Source organism: Coenobita brevimanus, chromosome 51 (assembly GCF_032717465.1).
Source record: "Coenobita brevimanus isolate Jiangsu-jjx chromosome 51, ASM3271746v2, whole genome shotgun sequence".
Lineage (NCBI taxonomy): Eukaryota > Metazoa > Arthropoda > Malacostraca > Decapoda > Coenobitidae > Coenobita > Coenobita brevimanus.
In genome coordinates, this window is record NC_137004.1 from 6,808,715 (window position 1) to 6,829,484 (window position 20,770).

Sequence of the window (20,770 nt, forward strand, 5' to 3'; positions counted from 1 at the left end):
CCTTAGCCCGAGGTGGAGCCACTTGCCCATGTCCCACAACAAATCCAAGGTACTGGACCTTAGCACGTACGAACTCGCACTTGTCCAAGTTGACTACTAAGCCAGCTTCCTCCAACCGCTTAATGAGCATTTCCACATGATCAAGGTGCTCCTCCCACTTGGTGTCATACACAATGACATCATCGATGTAAACGACACAATTAGGTATGCCATCCACCACTTTATCCATAAGCCTCTGGAAAGTGGCTGGAGCATTCTTCAATCCATAAGGCATCACCTGGCACTGATATACTGCACCACTGACAACAAAGCTAGCCACTTGTTTAGCCCGTTCCGTCAGCGGGACCTGCCAGTATCCTTTTACTAAGTCAAGCTTGGTGATATAAGTGGCATTTCCCACCTTGTCCACGGAGTCATCGACCCGAGGCAAGGGATAAGCATCGGTCTTAGACAGTGAGTTAACTTTCCGGAAGTCCACACACAACCTAACCTTCCCATCTGGCTTCGGCTGCAAGGTAACTGGTGAACTCCACTCACTGAAACTCCTCTTGATCAATCCATGGTCCAACATATACTTGATCTCATTATCGAGAGCTTTCTGTCTGATAGGGTTGATGCGGTAGGGAGCTAATTTTACAGGCTTACTATCCCCAACGTCAATGTCATGAGTAGCCCAAGTTGTCAATCCCGGTGAATCTCCAAAAACTTTCGGATGTTTCCATAATCTGTTGCAGAGCTCTTCTCGCTTTACTGGATCAAGGTGTCGCAATTTCTCCACCAGAGCTGCATAACCATTGCCCTCCCATAGGTCAGCTGGTAACATCTCACCACGACTAAACACTTCCTCCTGCTCCTGCAACTCACTACCAACCACCAAAACTACAGGAGCGCTCTTATCCCTGGTTCCCTCAACGTCCACTCCAAAGTCACCTTCCAGGAACTGTGGCTGTAACCCTGGTCCACCACTCACATCACAGGCACCAACAGCTCCCTCCACAGCACGTTCCCTTGATGCCACGTCCTCCCTTTCCCCGTCCTTCACATCCCAGGTGAGAGACATCAGCAGTCATCCCACAATGAGAATCAACTGGGCGGTAGTATGGCTTCAACATATTAATGTGGCACAACTGAGTACTCTTCCGCCTGTCTGGGGTAACAATTAGATAGTCAAGTTCCCCAACTTTCTTCTTCACAATATAAGGACCACTGAATCTAGCTGCCAGAGGTTTTCCTTGCATGGGCAGCAGTGCCAAAACTTCATCTCCTTGCTTAAACTCACGACTTCTGACCTTCTTATCATAATGAGCCTTCATTTTCGCTTGAGCCCCGATTAGATGGTCACGGGCAAGCTCTAAAGCGCAATGCAGTCTCTCCCGAGTGCGGCAGACATAGTCAAGCATGGATTCCTGGTTGCCAGATTTGTTGTTACTCCAGGCCTCTCACACCACATCCAAGGGACCACGAACTCTGTGCCCAAACACTAACTCATTGGGTGAAAACCCTAACGACTCAGTTGGTACCTCTCTCACTGCAAACATAACAAAGGGTACCGCTAGGTCCCAATCCTTTCCACTATCATAGCAGAAGGTGCGCAGCATTGTCTTTAAGGTCTAATGATGCCTCTCCAGGGCACCTTGTGACTGCGGATGGTAGGCACTGGACAAAATGTGTTTGATGCCCAACTCTGTCATTGTCTGCTTAAACAAATTAGATGTAAAATTTACTCCACGGTCTGACTGCAACTCCTTGGGCAGGCCAAAATGAGTAAAGAACAGGATAAGTTGCTTGACTACTGACTTCGCCTGCATGCTTCTGATTGGTATAGCCTCTGGGTATCGCGTTGTAACATCCATTATGGTTAACAAATACTTGTTTCCAGCAGAAGTAGGAGGTAAAGGGCCCACGATATCAATGATTACCCGGGTAAACGGAGGTTCAACTGCAGGAATGGGAGTCAAAGGGGCCACAGGAAGAACTTGATTAGGCTTGCCCACTATCTGACACGTGTGACAGCTCTTGATGTACGCAGCAACTTGTCCCGGCATACTTGGCCACCAAAAGTTATATCTTAAGCGCTGCACTGTCTTTCTGTTTCCCAAGTGACCTGCTAAAGGTCCCTCATGTGCTAACTGTATTAACGGCACCCTATACTGCACAGGCACCACCACCTGCACTAACTCACTCCTCCATCCACCGTGGCGCCAGTGGGCGTCCATCGGCGATGTAAAACATTGTCTTTAATCAGGAACTCCTCCTTACCACACTCCATACTTCTTTCTTCCCCTACTCGAGCTAACAAGGGCTTTAATGTTACATCCTCCTGTTGCTTCACCCTCAATTCTGCTGACCCAACACCCGCCAGCTCTCCTGAGGACTGAGATAAGGGACTGGTCGGGACACTGGATTGCGAAGGGCGATCAATCTCAGCGTCACCTCTAGTACACTCGACAGGGGGAGGAATGTCAGACTCCACACTGACATCATCACCTCTACCCTCAACAGTGACACTCTGTTCCTCAGGCGCGTTTGACGGAGGTCCTGCATCCTCGCAGTCGACCCCAGCGTCCTGAAATTCTTCTAATTCAGTCGGTGAGCTGGGTTCAGTCTCCACACAGACACACTCAGCACCACCTCTAGTGTCCTGAGTGGGAAGTGGGGCGGCACCCATGCACGCATTCCCACTCTCCTCACCCACCACAGCAACACTCTGCTCACTAGGTTCCTCCATTAGTGGCCCTGCCTCATCACAGTCGACCCCAAGAACCTGTGACTTCACCAGTTCTTCCTCCCGGGCTGCAACCTGTGCCATAGATCGTGTAATTGCACAGACCGGGAACATGGCTTCCACTTCTGCATCAACTTCAATACCAATTTCTGGGGCGTCAAAACACTTCTCTGCCACAACAACTGGTGGGGGAAGAGATGGAAATACTTTCTCTCCAGCCAGGTCGTTCCCCAGCAGAAAATCAACCCCCTCTAGTGGCATTACATCAGCAACAGCTACTTGAGCTGCAGCCTGAACAATGGGGCAATCGAGTTCCACATGAACATAATCATAGTATTCATCTGAGTTCATGCCTCTACACAGCACATACTTCCCTGAGTTTACAGGCCCTCCAGTCACGTTTCTGCACACAGACTGTTGTGCACAAGTATCACGAGCCACAGTAACTGGATAACTGATCCCATGAATTTTAAATGTGCCGTGACACATAAAAGGTTTACACCAGTCTAGGGACGATTTCTGAGGCAGTTCATCCGGAGGTGGCGTAGCATGTTGGGTAACTTTTTCAGCCTGAGCTGGCAGCGAGCACAGCCGGCTACACTCCAGCTTTCCACAGACTTCTCCCTCACCGTTACCACTCTCCCAACTCCTCTCGTTCACCTGACTCGAACCTATAACTAGTGCCACTGGTTTGGCATTTTGGGAGGCCTTCCACTTAGGGCAGTTAGGCTTGATGTGCCCACTCTGTTTGCAAAAGTAACAAACTAGCTTCGAACTGGATACAGGGCTCTTTCTCCCAGAATTCTTTTTCTCCTCTGTACTTCCCTTGGACTGATTCACGGGAGATTTATCCCAGGCAGGGCCACTTACAGTCCTCTCCCTGGAATACTGAAAATTAGCATACTTGACCCCCATACTCCGCAAGGCAAACACCCGGTCATCAGCCCACGTCGCTGCTTCCTTCACGGTCTTAAATCTCTTCTCCCTAATTTTAACACCAATTTCTTTATCAGCCATGTTGGTAAAATGTTCCATCAAAAGCAGTTCACGCACCTCGTTATACGAAGTGGCGCTCTCACTCAGCAACCACTCGTCTAACCTCTCCTCCAGATACCTGTCGTAGGCCATATAGGTGTCAGCAGGCCTTTTCCGAGCACCACGGAACAACAACCGATAAGCCTCTGGTCTAAGTTCATATGCCTTCAGGATGGCTGTTTTAAATTCATCATAATCATCTACATCCTCAGGGCTCAACCTATTACACACTTCCAAGGCTTTTCCCTTCAGCACATTAGATACTAACCCCACCCAGCGCTGCCTTGGCCACTCAAACTCCCTAGCCTTCTTTTCAAATCTAACAAACCATTCTGTCACCTTCAACTCATCAAATGCTGGCACTAATTTTAGACTCCTTGAGAACCAACTCTCCCTATCCTCTGCACGGCCTGAGGTTTGGGTATCTGAAGTTGGTCTATTAGCAGTCAGCTCCAAGCGAGTCTTCTCCAGCTCAAATCGCATTTTTTCACGCTGCATCTCCATCTCCCTCTCTTCTTTCTCTCTGGCACGCTGCATTTCCATCTCCCTCTCTTCTTTTGCACGCTGCATCTCCATCTTTTTCAACTCCAACTGCAACTGAGCCTCCGGTGACAAGACTCCAGGGTATATGGGAGTGGAATGAACAACTCCAGGGAAAGCACTAGACATACCTGGGGGAACTGCTCTAAACTGGCTCGGCGGCATCATAGATGGTAATAGCGGGGTAGCAAAACGAGGCATTTCAGCACCATAGTCAAACTCAGGGCTCACACGGGGAGTACCTTTGCTATGTGCCTCTCGTTGTTCCATATTTTCCATATCCACAGGTGACTCAGCACGTACGCGATCTGGTGTAGACACGCGTGACTCCATGGCGACAAATCAATGGCAGTACTGAATAACGAAATACTAATGCTGACTGAGAAACTACACACACATCAACTTCACCTCAAAGTACGGAGAACGCCAAGGTAACGATATCCTAGCAAGAAGAAGGCACTGTTAGGATATCCTGATGCGAGGTCGCCACTGTTACGGTGGCGCCAGCCCGGGGCTATTACAAAAAAGACAACAAGTCAGCCTTAGATGATCGGCCTCCACTGCGTTGCAAAAATAACGCAGACCCCGGCACTGACACTCCGCAAACTAGAGAAAAAACTGCGCAACGGAAAAACTAAAACGCAACACTCTGTACTTTGATAATAAACGGAACAGCCTACCTATAGATCTAGCCTACTATCGTCACTACCGGAAGTAATACCGCCCGAGACAGCCTACAGGAACACCTCCCACTTACTTCCGGTGGTGACGACTTTCTACTTAACCCGTGTCCAAGGGGGAACGCAGTTAATAGCTCACGATGGTTCTCACTAGCCTTGAGCAAAGAGATGGGATTAACTGTGTAGGGGTTAGGGGTGTGTGTGTGTATGTACGTGTGTTGGGGAACGTTAACAAAGGCAGCGAGAGGACCACGGTGAGCCAAACTGGCCCTCCAAAGACAACACGGTTACAAAAACAAAATAAAATAACTACTTCCCTCAGTCAGCAACAAAAGAATAAAAATAAACTTAAATGAAAACGCCAGCTCGGCATAAAAATGACTGGGGAGAGAGAGAGTGTGCACCCACGCACGATACGGAAGCTAGCTGGGAAGATACTGACTCTGATCAAGGCTCGCGCACGGCCAAGCGCGAACGCATAATCAAATTAATTAATAAGAACTTATATTCGTGCCCCTCTCTCTCTCTACAATAAACTGGTACTTCTAATGCAAGCAAAACATCATTAAATATACTGGTAGCTCACACAAGACAATCAAAATAATCAAATGCATACTCAGCATGGTATTAAATAAAATTGCCCTCAGTGGCAGGAACGAAAGAAACAAAAGAACTTGTAACACTCGCTAATATAAACTCCGCGAATGACGCGGATACATACTGCATAATCCCCCTAGCCCAGCTGTAACGGCTGCATCCGTGGGAAGGGAAAGGCGGACAACGTAACAAAGTACCTAAATATTTAAACCTATCAACTTGCTTTACAACCATACCTCCAACTACACATTCCTGCGCATTTTCCATATTCATATTGATCATTTCAGTTTTTCCATAATTAATAACCAAACCCACCTTGCGACCTTCACTCACCAAACAGTCCAACACTCTCTGCATCTCTTCTGGCCCATCACAAATCAAAACTATATCATCTGCATAATCTAAATCCAAAAGTTTCCTGTTCTCTCCCCAAAGTATACCTGCACCGGTTTCTGTTCCAACGCGTTTCATAATGTAATCAATGACCAATATAAATAGTAAAGGCGATAGAACACCACCTTGAATTACTCCGGACTTGACTTCAAACGAATCACTCAGACAACCATCAACCATCACTTTACAAAATGTGTCCTCATGCATGTTCATAATGACCCTCACAAACTCCTCTGGTATTCCATAATGTCTCATGATCTTCCCCATAGTCTCTCTCGAAACACTATCAAAAGCCTTTTCAAAATCAACAAAACAAAGACTTAACGGTACTCTCATTTCATTAACTTGCTGCATCAAATGCCTAACTATAAAGATCTGATCATTGCAACCACGTCCCTTTCTAAAACCAGCCTGTTCATCCCTCAGAATACTCTCAACCACCGGCTCCAACCTATTTAACAACACTCTACTGAAAACTTTCAAAGCTATCGGTGACAAAGAGATTCCCCTCCAATTACCACATTCACTCAGGTCTCCCTTCTTCGGAACTTTAACAATTACACCATTCTTCCAAACTGATGGTAGTAACCCCGTCACCCATATCTTATTGAATAGCTTGGTCAAGATCATTATTAATCTATCCCCCTCCACTTTAAACATTTCCGGAAATAAACCATCCTCCCCTGGTGCCTTATTATTCTTTAACTGTTTTACTGCTTTCTCCACTTCTGCAAGCCTCAACTCTCCTGTTTCTATATTTAAATCTTCCTGAGCAGACGGTATATCCTCTTCTGGTGGTATTGGTCTATTAAGAACTGTCTCAAAATGCTCTTTCCATCTATTTTTAATATCTCCATCTTTGGTCAATAAATTTCCTTCCCTGTCTCTAACTGGTATTTCCTTGCGTTTACCTGCATTACCACTCAGTTCTCTAATCGATTCATATGCTATTCTTTGACTCTGTCCATCATTTTTGTTTATTAAGATTTCAGTCTCTGCAACCTTTTCATCCACACATCTTCTTTTATCTCTCCTAGCTAACCTTCTTACTTCTGAATTCAAACTCCAGTACGCAGCTCTTGCTAATTCAATGAGGTTTTATATATATATATATATATATATATATATATATATATATATATATATATATATATATATATATATATATATATATATATATATATACCATCGTCAAGTAATAAAAAAAAAAGTCAAATTTTGGGGTCTGCATTCCGCTTTCTCGATCCGAGGTTTAAGCATGAGACCTTTAAATTCTGATCCCTATATCATATGGACGTGAAGTACTACTAAAAATACCAAGCCACCAAGATGCGTGTGTACGCTACTGCACAACAGAAAAGTGCTGGAAAGAAAGAAAGAGAGAGGGAACATAAAAACAACTACCCTAACAATTTCTCCCTGGGAATAAATCCACTTTAAAGTCGTCTGCACGTATTTCCCTCAGGTGCACTCATGCGTACGTTTTTTCATTTGTCTTGATTGCCCGCATGCTAGCGGCAATTGTTTTTCTCTTTTATAAACTGTAAGTCCCTCAAGTATGGAAATCGACGCTCGGGTAGACGCTCACGAGAGGTACGCAAAAAAATTCCGTGATGCCTGTACGCTGTAAGGCTGATCCAACTTTAAACCCGTCCCCCCATCCTCACTCCCCCTTACTAAGTCTGTCCCGGGGAGACTGAGCGCAATATGGATAGAGAAGCTTGGTACAGGGGAGGCAGGAGAATTGGAGAGAAGAGAGTGAGAGATTTACGAGACTATAATGAAACAAGAGAGGAGTTGCGGATAGTGAGGAGGGGAGAGGCTTGAGACAGACGAGTAAGAATGGTATTGCACAGACAAGATTTAATTCTTGGAGTGAGTAATACAGACAACGAAATTATTTTTTGGTTAAGGGCAAGGCGTACGGAAGAGAATAACAGAAGTGACTAAATACTTGTGCCATATCTTTGCGGTTCACTAAAACAGAGTTCATGCATTCTAAAAAAAGAATGTAGAAATAGGAAACAAGGCAGGCGTATGTAAGAGAACAATGGTTGGACTTGAGAATAAATACTTGCATCAAGTCTTGAAAGTTCACAATATAAAGCATATGAATTCCGATAAAAATCTATCTATCTATCTATTGCCAGACGCCTCACTTCCGTTTGGGGTGGCCACAAACAAATCGCCTCCAAGTCGCCCTGTCCCCCGCCATTTCACTGCCCTGCTTCCAACTCACACCCCCCTCTCTCATATACCTCTCCACCCCATCCCTCCATCTCATCCTCGGCCTCCCCCTCCCTCTTCCCCCCTCCACCTCACTCACATACACTCTCTTCGTCAGTCTTTCACCCTCCATCCTCTCCACATGGCCAAACCACCTCAGTTTGTTCCTCATAACGCTTCCTATCACATCCACATCAACACCATAACGCTCCTTTATATCCTCATTTGTCAGCCTGTCTCTCCACGTGACTCCACAGGCTCCTCTAAAATAACTCATTTCCACTGCTCTCACTCTTGACTTGTGTCCTTCCAACAATGTCCAAGCTTCACTTCCGTACGTTAGAGTTGGTATCACAATACTGTCATGTAGTAACTTTTTCACTTCCATGCTCAGTTCCCTGTTTCTTATCACTGCTTTCAAAGAACCAGCAACATTTCTTCCCTGCTGTACCCTTTCAAGCACTTCACCCTCCAAACCTCCATCCTTACTCATCACACTACCCAAGTACTTAAACGTACTCACATTTTCCAATTCCTTACCATCCAACCTCGCTGTACATTCACTAACTTCACCTCTCTCAAAGACCATCACTTTACTCTTCCCTACATTCACCTTTAGATTCCGTTTCTTACACACTCTCCCAAACTCATCCACCAAGCCTTGCAGCTCCCCTTCGTCTTCACTCAATAACACAGTATCATCTACCTTGTACCTCTTTCATTACCCCATCCATGTACAGATTGAACAACCATGGAGACATGACACATCCCTGTTTCAAACCAACTTTCAAAGAGAAAAATTCACTTAGTTCACCATCCACATGCACTGCAGCCTTCGCACCATCGTACATACTCTTCACGCATTCAACAACTTTCCATCTACTCCATATATTCTTAACACTTTCCACAATCCTTGTCTATCCACCCTGTCATATGCTTTCTCCAAATCCATGAAAGCCGCATACAACTTCTTTCCCTTCTCTAGAAACTTTTCCACTAAAGATCTAAGAATGAATATCTGATCTACACAACCTCTTCCCTTCCTAAAGCCTCCCTGTTCTTCTCCAACTAATTTCTCTGTTCTTTCTCTAACTCTGTCTATAAGTATCCTACCATACACTTTTCCTATTATACTAAGAAGACAAATGCCCCTATGATTACCACACACTTCTTTTTCCCCTTTTCCTTTGTACAAGGGAATAATTACACCTGACTTCCAATCCTCCGGGACTCTACCTTCCTCCCAGGCCAATCTTCACATCTTCCACATCCATTCTACTACTATCTCTCCCCCATGCTTCAGCATTTCACCACACACTCCATCAATTCCTGGGGCTTTCCCCGATTTAACTTTCTTCATTGCTTCCACAACTTCTATCCTACTGATTTCTTCCTGTCTTCTCACCTCCCTCCTTCTCCCAGCCATTCCCCAGCCACTTATACTCGCATTAGTTCCATCCTCTCCGTTCAACAATTCCTTAAAGTGTTCTCTCCATCTGCTCACTTTTTCTCCCTTCTCCAGTAGTAATCTACCATTTTTATCTTTCACTCCCCTGTTAACTTCACTTCCACCCTGTCTTACTCTTTTCACCTCTGTCCAGAACATTTCCTTACACTCCCTCCACTTTACACTCAAATTCCTTCCAAATTCCTCATCCACTCTCTTCTTACTCTCTCTTACTAATCTTTTCACCTCTCTCTTTCTTTCCACATATAACTCTCTCTTCCGTCTCTCAACTTCTTCCACGCCCCTATTTCTCATCTATTCATTGTATGCTTTCTTCTTTTGTGCCACAGCCTGTTTCACCTCTTCAGTCCACCACGCTGTTCCTTGCACCCCCCTCCGTCTTCTCTTCCTTCCACACACCACATCACATGCTGCACATATTTCTTCTGTAAATATCTTACACACACCTTCCACGTCTCCCACCTGCTCCAATTCATATTTGCCCAATCGTTCCTCCACTTCTCTCTTATACTCTGCCTTTTTCTCATCCTCTTGTAACCTTTCCACTCTCTTTGCAACTACTCCTTCCTCTCGTCTTTCCCTTCTTCTATTCCTCCATCTTACTTGCATTCGAATTCTGGCCACCACCAAGTTGTGGTCAGAAAGTCCACTCCCCCAACCTCTATACACTCTTGCATCCTTTACACATCTTGGCATCCTTTCATCCACACACACATAATCAATCATTGCCTTCCTTTCATTCAGTTCACCATCCACCCTTCTCATCACTCGCCATGTATACCTGTGGATCATTCTATGCCTGAAGAGGGTATTGGCTATCACCAACCCCCTCCCAGCACAAATGTCCACTAACGCACTCCCATTCTCATCTATCCCAGTAGGCACACCCCACTCACCAACTATTCCATCCACCTTCACATTCCCAACTTTACCATTCATATCACCAATTAAAAACACTCTCTCATTCCTTCCAAACTTTTCCATGCACACTTCTACATTTGTCCAGACCTCTTCTCTCACTCTTCTAGCACGATCTTGCGTTGGTGCATACACACACACAATCGCCCACATTTGTATTCCAACTTTCAACTTTACTCACAGAATCCTTGACCCAACTGATCCATACTGTCTTATGCTCCTCTTCCATCTTTTACTCACAACTATACATACTCCTTCCTTTGCCCTCTCATTCTCACCTACTCCTGCACATATACCCCATCCATACTCCCATTCTCTCACACTTTCTCCTCTCCATTTTGTTTCAGTTATTCCACATACATCCACTTTCGCACCCTCAAGCACCTGGACAATCTCTCTCTCTTTCACCTCATCATTCGCTCCCCTTACATTCCAAGTTTCAATTACCATGTCCTTTGTCCGGTCCTTGGTCGTCATCGTTTGGTCAGTCCTTGTCCGAGGCTTATTGTTTGTTTTTTTAGTTAGTTGTTTTCCGGGGAGGGGCACTAACCCTCCGCCAACCCTTTTAGTCGCCTTTTACGACAAGCAGGGATATTGGGAGAGTATTCTTGAAAAACCCCCCTACCCTCAGGGGTAGGGCAAATGTCAAACTATATTTCTATAATAACTAGGAAACCTAAACTACAATCCACAAGCAAATTTCGTTCTATCATTATTAAGCGAAAACTGCTGACATACTCCAAAGATTGATGGCAGCTTTGGGTTGCTGGTGAATAATCATCACTACCTGGAAGACAACCCGAGTAAACGGTACTCACATATCACTGCGAATATAACTGGACCAGTAACCGAAATGGATAAATATACTGAAATGTGTGTGCAGTAGTTGTCCGCCTTCTTTATGATGCATTAAAGGAATGTGAACACAGTGCAGGAGGTGATGAACTTTTCAAGTTCACTGGTGTCGATGCTGTAACTGAAACATGCATGATGGAACAAACTTGGCAAGACGTAAATTATACTTGTTTTCATATTTTCCAAGTATCAGAACTCTAATGTAAAAACTGACTGGTGACAGTGAGTGAATATAGCAAAAGATGTTCTTGACAGAAAAGATTTATCATAATTTTTTTTTTTTCCCAGCCAGTACTCCTAGCTGCAAGTTAGGAGAAGGTGAACGCTACTACCCTGCGGCAGGTGTTGTGTGGCAGTGTGGGTTTCAACAGGATTCAAATGCCGGGGGCAGCTCGGGGACTGAGGTTGGAAGCTGGTGGCATAATTTTGCTCCCTGTCACAGCGCAACGCAAGACACAGCATTACAAGGGAAGCGTTTGTGTAAAATTCAGATTTCATGAAATATTCCCGGTGGTACAAAATGGCTACAGAAATGAGTGTACTAATATTCGTCCCTATGAATGGAAACACAGATCTCCAGTGTATACAAAAGTTGTCTGGATTACTCATTCTTTGTGTTCTGAAATTACCTTCCCTCGCTCCACTCTGCCACAAATAATAATAATATAATAATAATAATAATAATAATAATAATAAATCAAGGGACAAAAATTACAAGGTGGCTGGTAATAATATGATAGGGAATGCACATGGTGAGAATCTAAATCAATACAGCTCGTCATAACAGTCTACCCGACGCCCTGGTGCCATTACGTGACCTAAACTCTTACATTCGCCTCTTGTGGATTCAAAGCTGTGCGTAACCTAAGGGCCAAGATACTCACCTTGACTGGCACATAACACCGTTAGATCCTGAGGTATAACAACTGAATGAATAACAAGTGCATCATATATAATCATTTATTGTTTCTGTTGTTTACGGCAACTTTCACCAAATGTTATTATTAACCATTATGGCCCTTGATTTGATTATTTCTGAATGATAGTGGATAGTCAGAACTAATGAAAAACAATGCACCAACACCACTCTGATGGAAGTGGTATCCCCGTCCCGATTTATTTGTCACCATACATCTGCTACAACATATCACCATTCACTTGTAACAACCTTTCACTACATTCCTGTCACCACACACCTACCATCACACATGTGTCGTCGCCACCACACACCTGTCACGCACACCTGTCGCCACACGTCACCACACTCCTGTTATCACACACGTCATCAAACACCTGTCCCCGTCATACACTTCTGTCACTGCATACCAGTCCCCAGCAAAACCAGATTGCTCTTACAAATGTAGGCACTTTTTCGAAAACTAATCCATAACTTGTGTACTGTCTGGACAACAAAAGAATATCTGACGCTCATTAAAAAGGAACAAATTCAGCTTGATGGCATACATACGACAACTCCTTCACGGGGAATATGCTTTAAAAAACTTAAGTCTTATACAGAAACCAGGGCACGTGGTTAACTTGCATTTTATCGTGGTGTGTGAGGATTTGGCTTGTTCGTTTTATAATTATAATTTTTATCCACGTTGTGTAGCCAGTTACTGTTTGAGTTAAAGATCAATGAAATTATTACACTTCTTTTCTCTAATTACTGATGAATATGTTACTACATCCACAATATTCCCTAATAACCATTGCCAGGCAGCGTGACTCAGGGGTCATGTGGGCAGTGGTGCGATGAGGACACTAATTTACTGCCTGACTCAGCGTCTTGTGACCCTATATCATAATTTAAGAACCTGGAATTACCTCTTTTCCGTCCGGTATTATGTTTTCATTGGCTAGGTCATCACTTATATTACTTCCTCCTGCCTTCCTTCGCTTTTTACTTCCCTTTACTTCGTCTTTTACCTTCACATTCCCATTATCGTAAGTTTCTGCCAAGTAAGAAAATTATCACCAAGTTCTCTCCAGTTCTTTGTTGAAGCTTTTTTCTTTCAGCATCCACACAACAGTCCAGTATGAGAAGACTCGTTCTTTCCGTGAATACCTCATCTTCTTCTCATTTTTTATATTATGAACTTTGAAACAACTTCATGTGACTGTACATTAACACAGGCCATTTACGAATGACAATGGTTCACTAGAAATGTCATAACTGTAATCACTTAACCGAGGCTTGGAATAACAGTCAAAAATATATATCCCTGTACATGGTAAATTAGATTATTAAACTTAGGCGGCCAAGAATGTCATACTGCACTTTTGTACAGGAGGAAGGAGGGCTGGTGCGCCACAGGAACGGGTTGGGGGAGGGGGTGGGTCTCCCATTGGGTTTCCATAGGACTGATATCTGAGATGGAGGGTTATGACAAAACATCTCAACCACCTGCCCGGGAAATATGTAATAAGCCACTTCAATAAAACCCTCATGTGAGCCAGCTGGTTCGTCCTCCTTCACCTTCCACCACCCACCTAGTCGCTCTTATTGGTAAAACATAAGTGTAATGAACTTCAGCATTAACCTTCTGTGAATGCTACAATCTGAATGTCACTTATTCTCAAAATCGGCACACTTATCAGAATGCCTGTAGCTATTTTACGCATTCATCCAATGACTTGTGTCTGAATTATAATAAAACTACCAGAACTATTAATATTCCAAAACAGGCGGTTGGCGTGATTGTTCTAGCAATATACTCAATTGATTACCTTAAATAAGGCTCGTCGCTGCTGGTAAAGTAATCTTTAACAATACTTTGTTTTCATTTTCAGCGGCTATCTTACTCTGATCTACAATATTCCCCTGGGCCCTCGTCCACACAGCTTGAGCTCGGTATAACAAACACAGCAAAATTAAGTACCCATCTCCACAGCAGGACACTTTAAGGGCGCTACAGGCTCACAGCAAATGCATATAATACAGATATCCTTAAGTGATTTCTGTTACAATAGCATAGTTACCCCTAAACACTTTTTCCGTAAGGCTCCTGGACATTCCCCATTGTTAGGGAACGCATTCTCAAATAACTTGACCGAAAAAAAAAAAAGCTGAAAGGCGTGATCGTACTGAAGGGCTTAATGTGTAGTCCATATTTTGTGTGTGTGTGTGTGTGTGTGTGTGAGAGAGAGAGAGAGAGAGAGAGAGAGAGAGAGAGAGAGAGAGAGAGAGAGAGAGAGAGAGAGAGAGAGAGAATGAGCAGCCAGGCAGAGTGAATAATAAAGTTTGGTGAAGCGGAGACAAAGGAGTCGGAGAGAAAAAACAGAATGATAAAAGAGACCCTAATGGATGTAACGGAGGAAAGAAGGAAGGAAGGAAGGGAGGAAGGAAGGAAAGAAGTGATGGTAAATTAAAAAACATTGAAGCTATGCATCCATGGCAAAGAGGAAGGTCAGAGAAGAGATACTTGGAGGTAGGTACTTAAAGGCCTCCTAGAAAAGAGGTAGTAAACAATACAATTTAAATGTTCAATTAAAAACTGAAAAACACTTAGACAGCGCGTACCTCCGCCAATACTATTGCCTTTAAAAAGGATCCGGATCCGTGGGGATATTGTGTGGATTACATAGGATCCGGATCGGCCTCAGAATTTAATCAATTGTTCCTTGGCCCATGTCCTGCTCTTCCACAAAACTGTATTGAAATTCACTGAGAACTTTTTGGAGATATTATACATAGGATCCGGATCCGGATCCGTCAAAAAAATCTAATCAATTCTTTCTTGGCCCACGGCCCACCTTTCTACCAAATTTCACTGAAATTCATTGAGAACTTTTTAAGATATCGTCTAGACAAACAGACAGACAGACAAACACAGATGAATACATAATCTCCAACTTCGATGGCGGAGGTAATGAAGCTGAAAACATTGGCTGAATATAAAATTAAATTAAATGAAAACTAAACACCTCACTGATTACTGTAGAAGCTGAGAGAGTCGATTGTACATTTGCCTTCTTCTAGCGAAGAATTCTCGTATCAACTATTTTCTGCACCAAAACATAAACCAAAAATACAATAAAAGATGAATTTCCTCTCCCCCACCCCCCCCACACACACACATTATGCAGTACCTGCGTAAAGGCTTACACCCGTCAAGTGATGAAATATACGAGGTAATAACACCTCGCTCACAGACGGTCATATCTCACACTCACTACCAGCAGCGGCCCCGCACCTGGTGTTGTCAGTGCGGGGGATAAAATGGTGCTGAGTGTGGACCGAAGCTGAGAACAGAAAAACTTGAGAAAAATGTAAAATGAAAGCACGCTCAAATCATACCCGATAAAAGCCAAAAAACAACTAAAAATACATATACTAAAGAAAATATACGATTCCCAGAAAACTGACGAATGGGTGATTGGAAGTATGATCTACTTGCGTCTGGCTTCCTTAATTATCATTTTTCTTCGGAGCTTTCCACCGTACAGTTTCTGGATTTTCCCAACTCGATATCATGTTAAAATCACGATAAAATAAGGATGAAAGAGGAACCATGAAAGATTATATATACATGTTATGTCCAAGTTCCTTTAAATAACTAAGCCAGCACACATTATAAGAGAGATCATCACATCAAAGGAAAGACCATCACATCACTGGAGTGACCATCACATCCCAGGAGAGACCATCACATCACAGGAGAGACCATCACATCACAGGAGAGACCATCACATCACAGGAGAGACCATCACATCCCAGGAGAGACAATCACATCACAGAAGAGACCATCACATCACAGGAATGACCTTCACATCCCAGGAGAGACCATCACATCCCAGGAGAGACCTTCACATCCCAGGAGAGACCATCACATCACAGAAGAGACCATCAAATCACAGGAGACCATCACATCACAGAAAGACCATCACATCCCAGGAGAGACCATCACATCACAAGAAAGACTATAACATCACAGGACAGACCATCGCATCACCGGAGAGACATCTTGTGCCATGAGACTGGGACGGGAAAGTGATAAAGAAGTGAAAGAAGGACGTAAAGCGAGACATAAAACTTACTTCCACATGACGGAACTATGGCGGGGAAAAAAAAAAGAGAAAAAAATTAACTATAGGAGAATGGAGCAAAGTTAGGCTACTACAGGTACTCGTAGGACATAGCCACCAGGACACACGACTGTCATACGGATACACCTCTGACACAAAGACACTTATAGCTCAGTATGGACACAGCTGACACTAGGATACACAAGTGACACCTGGACACACACAACACCAGGACACATTTATTTCACCCGGGACACACAACTGACACAAGAACACAAGCAAACACTACGACACACAACAAACAGGTCGCACGTACCTCATCCACGACACATAAATGCCACCAGAACTTACAAAACTCTCACAGCCAATACTTTACCCGAGTTAATCCTCTTTACACAACACCAAATCCTCTCATACTGTCCCCCACACACCCTCACCACACCTCTCTCATACTGTCCTCCACACACCCTCACCACACTTCTCTACATACCTCGCCACACTTCTCCAAACACCATTAACGCAAACACCAACACTATACCTCCTCACACACCATATACCCATCCTGAAACCTCATCACATCTCATCACACACCGTGGCCACGACGCCCTACACTTCTCCTCACACTGTCATCATTCACACCCACACCATACCTCTTCACACACTCTCACCAAACACCCACGTCACACCTCAGGCATCACCACACACTCTTACCATGCACCATTCCCAGAGTTTTCATTGTACATTCAGCCCGAGGACGTGACTTTCATGATGCTTTTGCTATTAACAGACGAATTTATTCAATCAAAGACAGATTTTTCAAACACGAAAGGTTAGATATAGCCTTCATTAACTCCTTCACTAACAGAGGTACTTTCTTCACATGAATAAAATAATCTGCTGGTAGACGGAGCAGAGGGAAAAAAAATGCGCTATCGTTGTGAAAGGGTTAATATCCTGCTCTTTGATATAACTAAATATGTCAGGATTTATAACCAATATATAACCTCCAGCACAATAAAAAGACATAATAATAGTTCATTAAGGGAGAGATGAAAATGATCCTCCTAAGATCACGAGACTATGGCCTAAGGATCTTTCTCAAGCGGGCACAAAACAGTATTCCACTTTCGTCTCGTCGCTGATGACATGCTCACAAGATAACGATGGATCATTGTACTGGTTCGTTTTCAGGTGAAGGGGAATGAATTGGGGTAGGCCGACGAGGGCGTTTATAGTACGAAAAAAGTAAGAATGCCTTGATGCAGCAGTCACATCAGAGAAGTGCCTAATACGGATGCAGGATGAAGGAGCCACGGAATAAGGAAAAATGTTAGCTATACATGTTTAAAATCTGCTATAATATCTTCTTTCCTACTGCCTGGGAAGTAATGTACAAAGACAGCATACAGAAGAGTACAGCAGGAATGGAATGTGGCAGCTGTGATAGGCTTGTATAAGGTTGTGAGGCCTTGATGTTAAACAGAAATGATGAATCGAAAAAGCAGTGAATATGAGGTACAGAAGAATGAGCACTGACCTGCAATGCCACGCTGCTGTGCCTCTCGTGTGGTAATGTAGCATCAACTTATCACTGCATTACTGGACTACTTCACATCACTGCATCTACCAATGATATAATGCTCGAGTTCATGCAGTCAGACTACGATGAAATAAAAATATATATACATATATATCTACTGAAGACGTATAGTAGGCTACAATGGTTCACTTCGCCTAGCGTTATTTCTTTATCCTCTGGACTACTTCTCAGTTTACGTTTCCTTCGTCATCGTATGAAACTCGGGCGGCTATTTCAAAGTTGCGCCACAACTGGGAAGCAATGGAAAAAGACCAGAAAGGTATGACCCTGAGTTTAAAAAGTGTGTGCAAACGCAGCGAAAGTTGAAGTTTTTATCAAGATGGACGATGCCGCGTCCAGACACACCAACTCTGTAAGCCTGACTTGTGGAAAGAACCTGGCCTCTGTGTGACATATGCTGAAATATGCCGTTTTACTTCACATTTCATAGATTTATGCATTTTCCTATGAGTATTTCAATTAGAAATTATATATTATGTCAATAAAATGGAAATTTCGAGTTTCCTATCTATCTATCTATCTATAGCCCGACGCCCTAATCCCGCAAAGGGTGGCCGCAGACAAAACGCCTCCATGTCACTCTGTCACCCACCATTTGACTCCCCTCCCCCCAACTCACCCCCCCCTCCCTCATATACCTCTCAACTCCATCCCTCCACCTCATCCTCGGTCTACCCCTCCCTCTCCCACCCTCCACCTCACCTACATACACGCTCTTAGTCAGTCTTTCATTCTCCATTCTCTCCACATGTCCAAACCACCTCAGTGTATTTCCCTACGTGACAAAAAGTAGCTTGGCAAAGGGTTAGTGCCCAACCCCGTAAAACAACTAACTTAATGTCAAACGACCATCCCTACGAGATTATAGTGTCTGGCTATCGACAGACTGATGGATAAATATCGAGATTCTTATATGTATGTAGCTTTCTAAATCAAAATATACAGTGATAAGTTGATGCGGTTTCCAAAGAAGGCGAATGTTTGCTATAGTAACCAAACTCGTGACGCATATTCGGCTAAATGAATAAATCCTCGTCCTTGATATCAGGTGGGTGAATATCATACAGGACCAAATGTGTAAAAATGAAATAACGTACCGCATCCATGCATATACACGCACGTTGTATGCATGGTTTGAATATCTACCAGTGCTTAGGGCATGGTTGTGTAACTTCCGCTCGGCCATGACCTGGTTCAGTGTTCTAAAACCAGAAGCCTGGCCTCCCCAGCTACCAGTGGCAGTCCCTCGCCTCCTCTCAACCTTGACCTCCCATCCAAGCCATCAACCCATGAACTTCGACCTATAGCGCCCCTAGCCAGAGGACACAAAAATTTTCTGAAATGTATTACCCTGGTTACGGTCTGACCTTTGTTGTCAACGGGCTGACTCCTCCCTCATACTTGCTCCCTACATATGTTACAGAGTCATCACAGAACGTAAACATAAAGCCTGTGTTCTCACCCCACAGCATCATTATAATGTAAAAATTATACACTTCGCAGAATCGTGTAACCCTTCTTATATCTGCCAAAACATAAAACGATAAATAATACATGTTGATTTCATAGGGGACTTAGTGATGTCAACATCTACTGTTCGGAAACAGCTCCATCTTTCCGTACACTCCCACCACCACACAACACTGAACGAGTACAAAACATGTGATAACTTCACAGCTCGTGCAACACTAAAGATTTTACTAAACAGATTTCAGCATCACGAAACCGCAAATGCAGAAAAGAAATATGTAATAGCGAGTGTTTGTTTCCTTGTTGAATTTTCATTATAGAAGCAGTAATTACCAGTCCCTCTGCATGGATGAATAATAATATTACCCTTTGCAAGGTGGAGGGAACAAGGAAGCACATTAACCCCAGGTGGAATAGCGTGATCAATTATTTTCATTTTGCATCTCACGGAAGTTAATCAATTCAGTGTTACCCTTGGTGAGGTGGAGGGGCACAAGGCAAAACTGCCGTATTCCTCAGTGAAATTACATAATGGAATTATGTTCATTTAGTTTTTAGGAACGTTAATCAATGCACACATTACATGATGCACATCCCGACTGGTGTTTTAGACCTCTGAATCATTGGGCGAGTGATGGTAAAAGTTTTGCCCACTGAAAATACTTACATTTTTGCTGAAACTGTCAGTTCCCATGACTTACTGTTAGCTGTGTACAGTCGTTTGGCTTCAGGTGGGATAGATTATGATCGGACGCAATTTTTTTTTTATTGCTTAATTAAATGACGAATATCTGTAAACTTCAGTGATGTGACCGGAGGAATAGACATGGCATTAATCTGAAGCTGTCTGGAAAAAAAAAAAAAAAAAAAAAGCGTGAAAGTTACCGTAACTCTTCTATCCGCTGACATAAATGGGATAACCCGGCCATATCACCTGTATGTTCACGTAAAGTTGCGTCTACCACACCTCTCCATCTGTGCTGTAGAAGCAGTCTCCTGACATCAACTGTTTAATTTAAAGAAATCGTACGTAACTTCATTTGCGTCCGGTCACATACTGAAATATCCTTGTTCTTGTTTTCTCCACACCTTGTGAGACACATGATGCATGGGTCAATTTTACTTGAAGGAAAACTGTTGTGCCAGTTATGCTGTATGTGTCACTGCAAATGAATGGACATGTGGCTAGTTTTACCTTGATAAAATTTGTTGTCCGGCTCCTTCACTTTATTTCA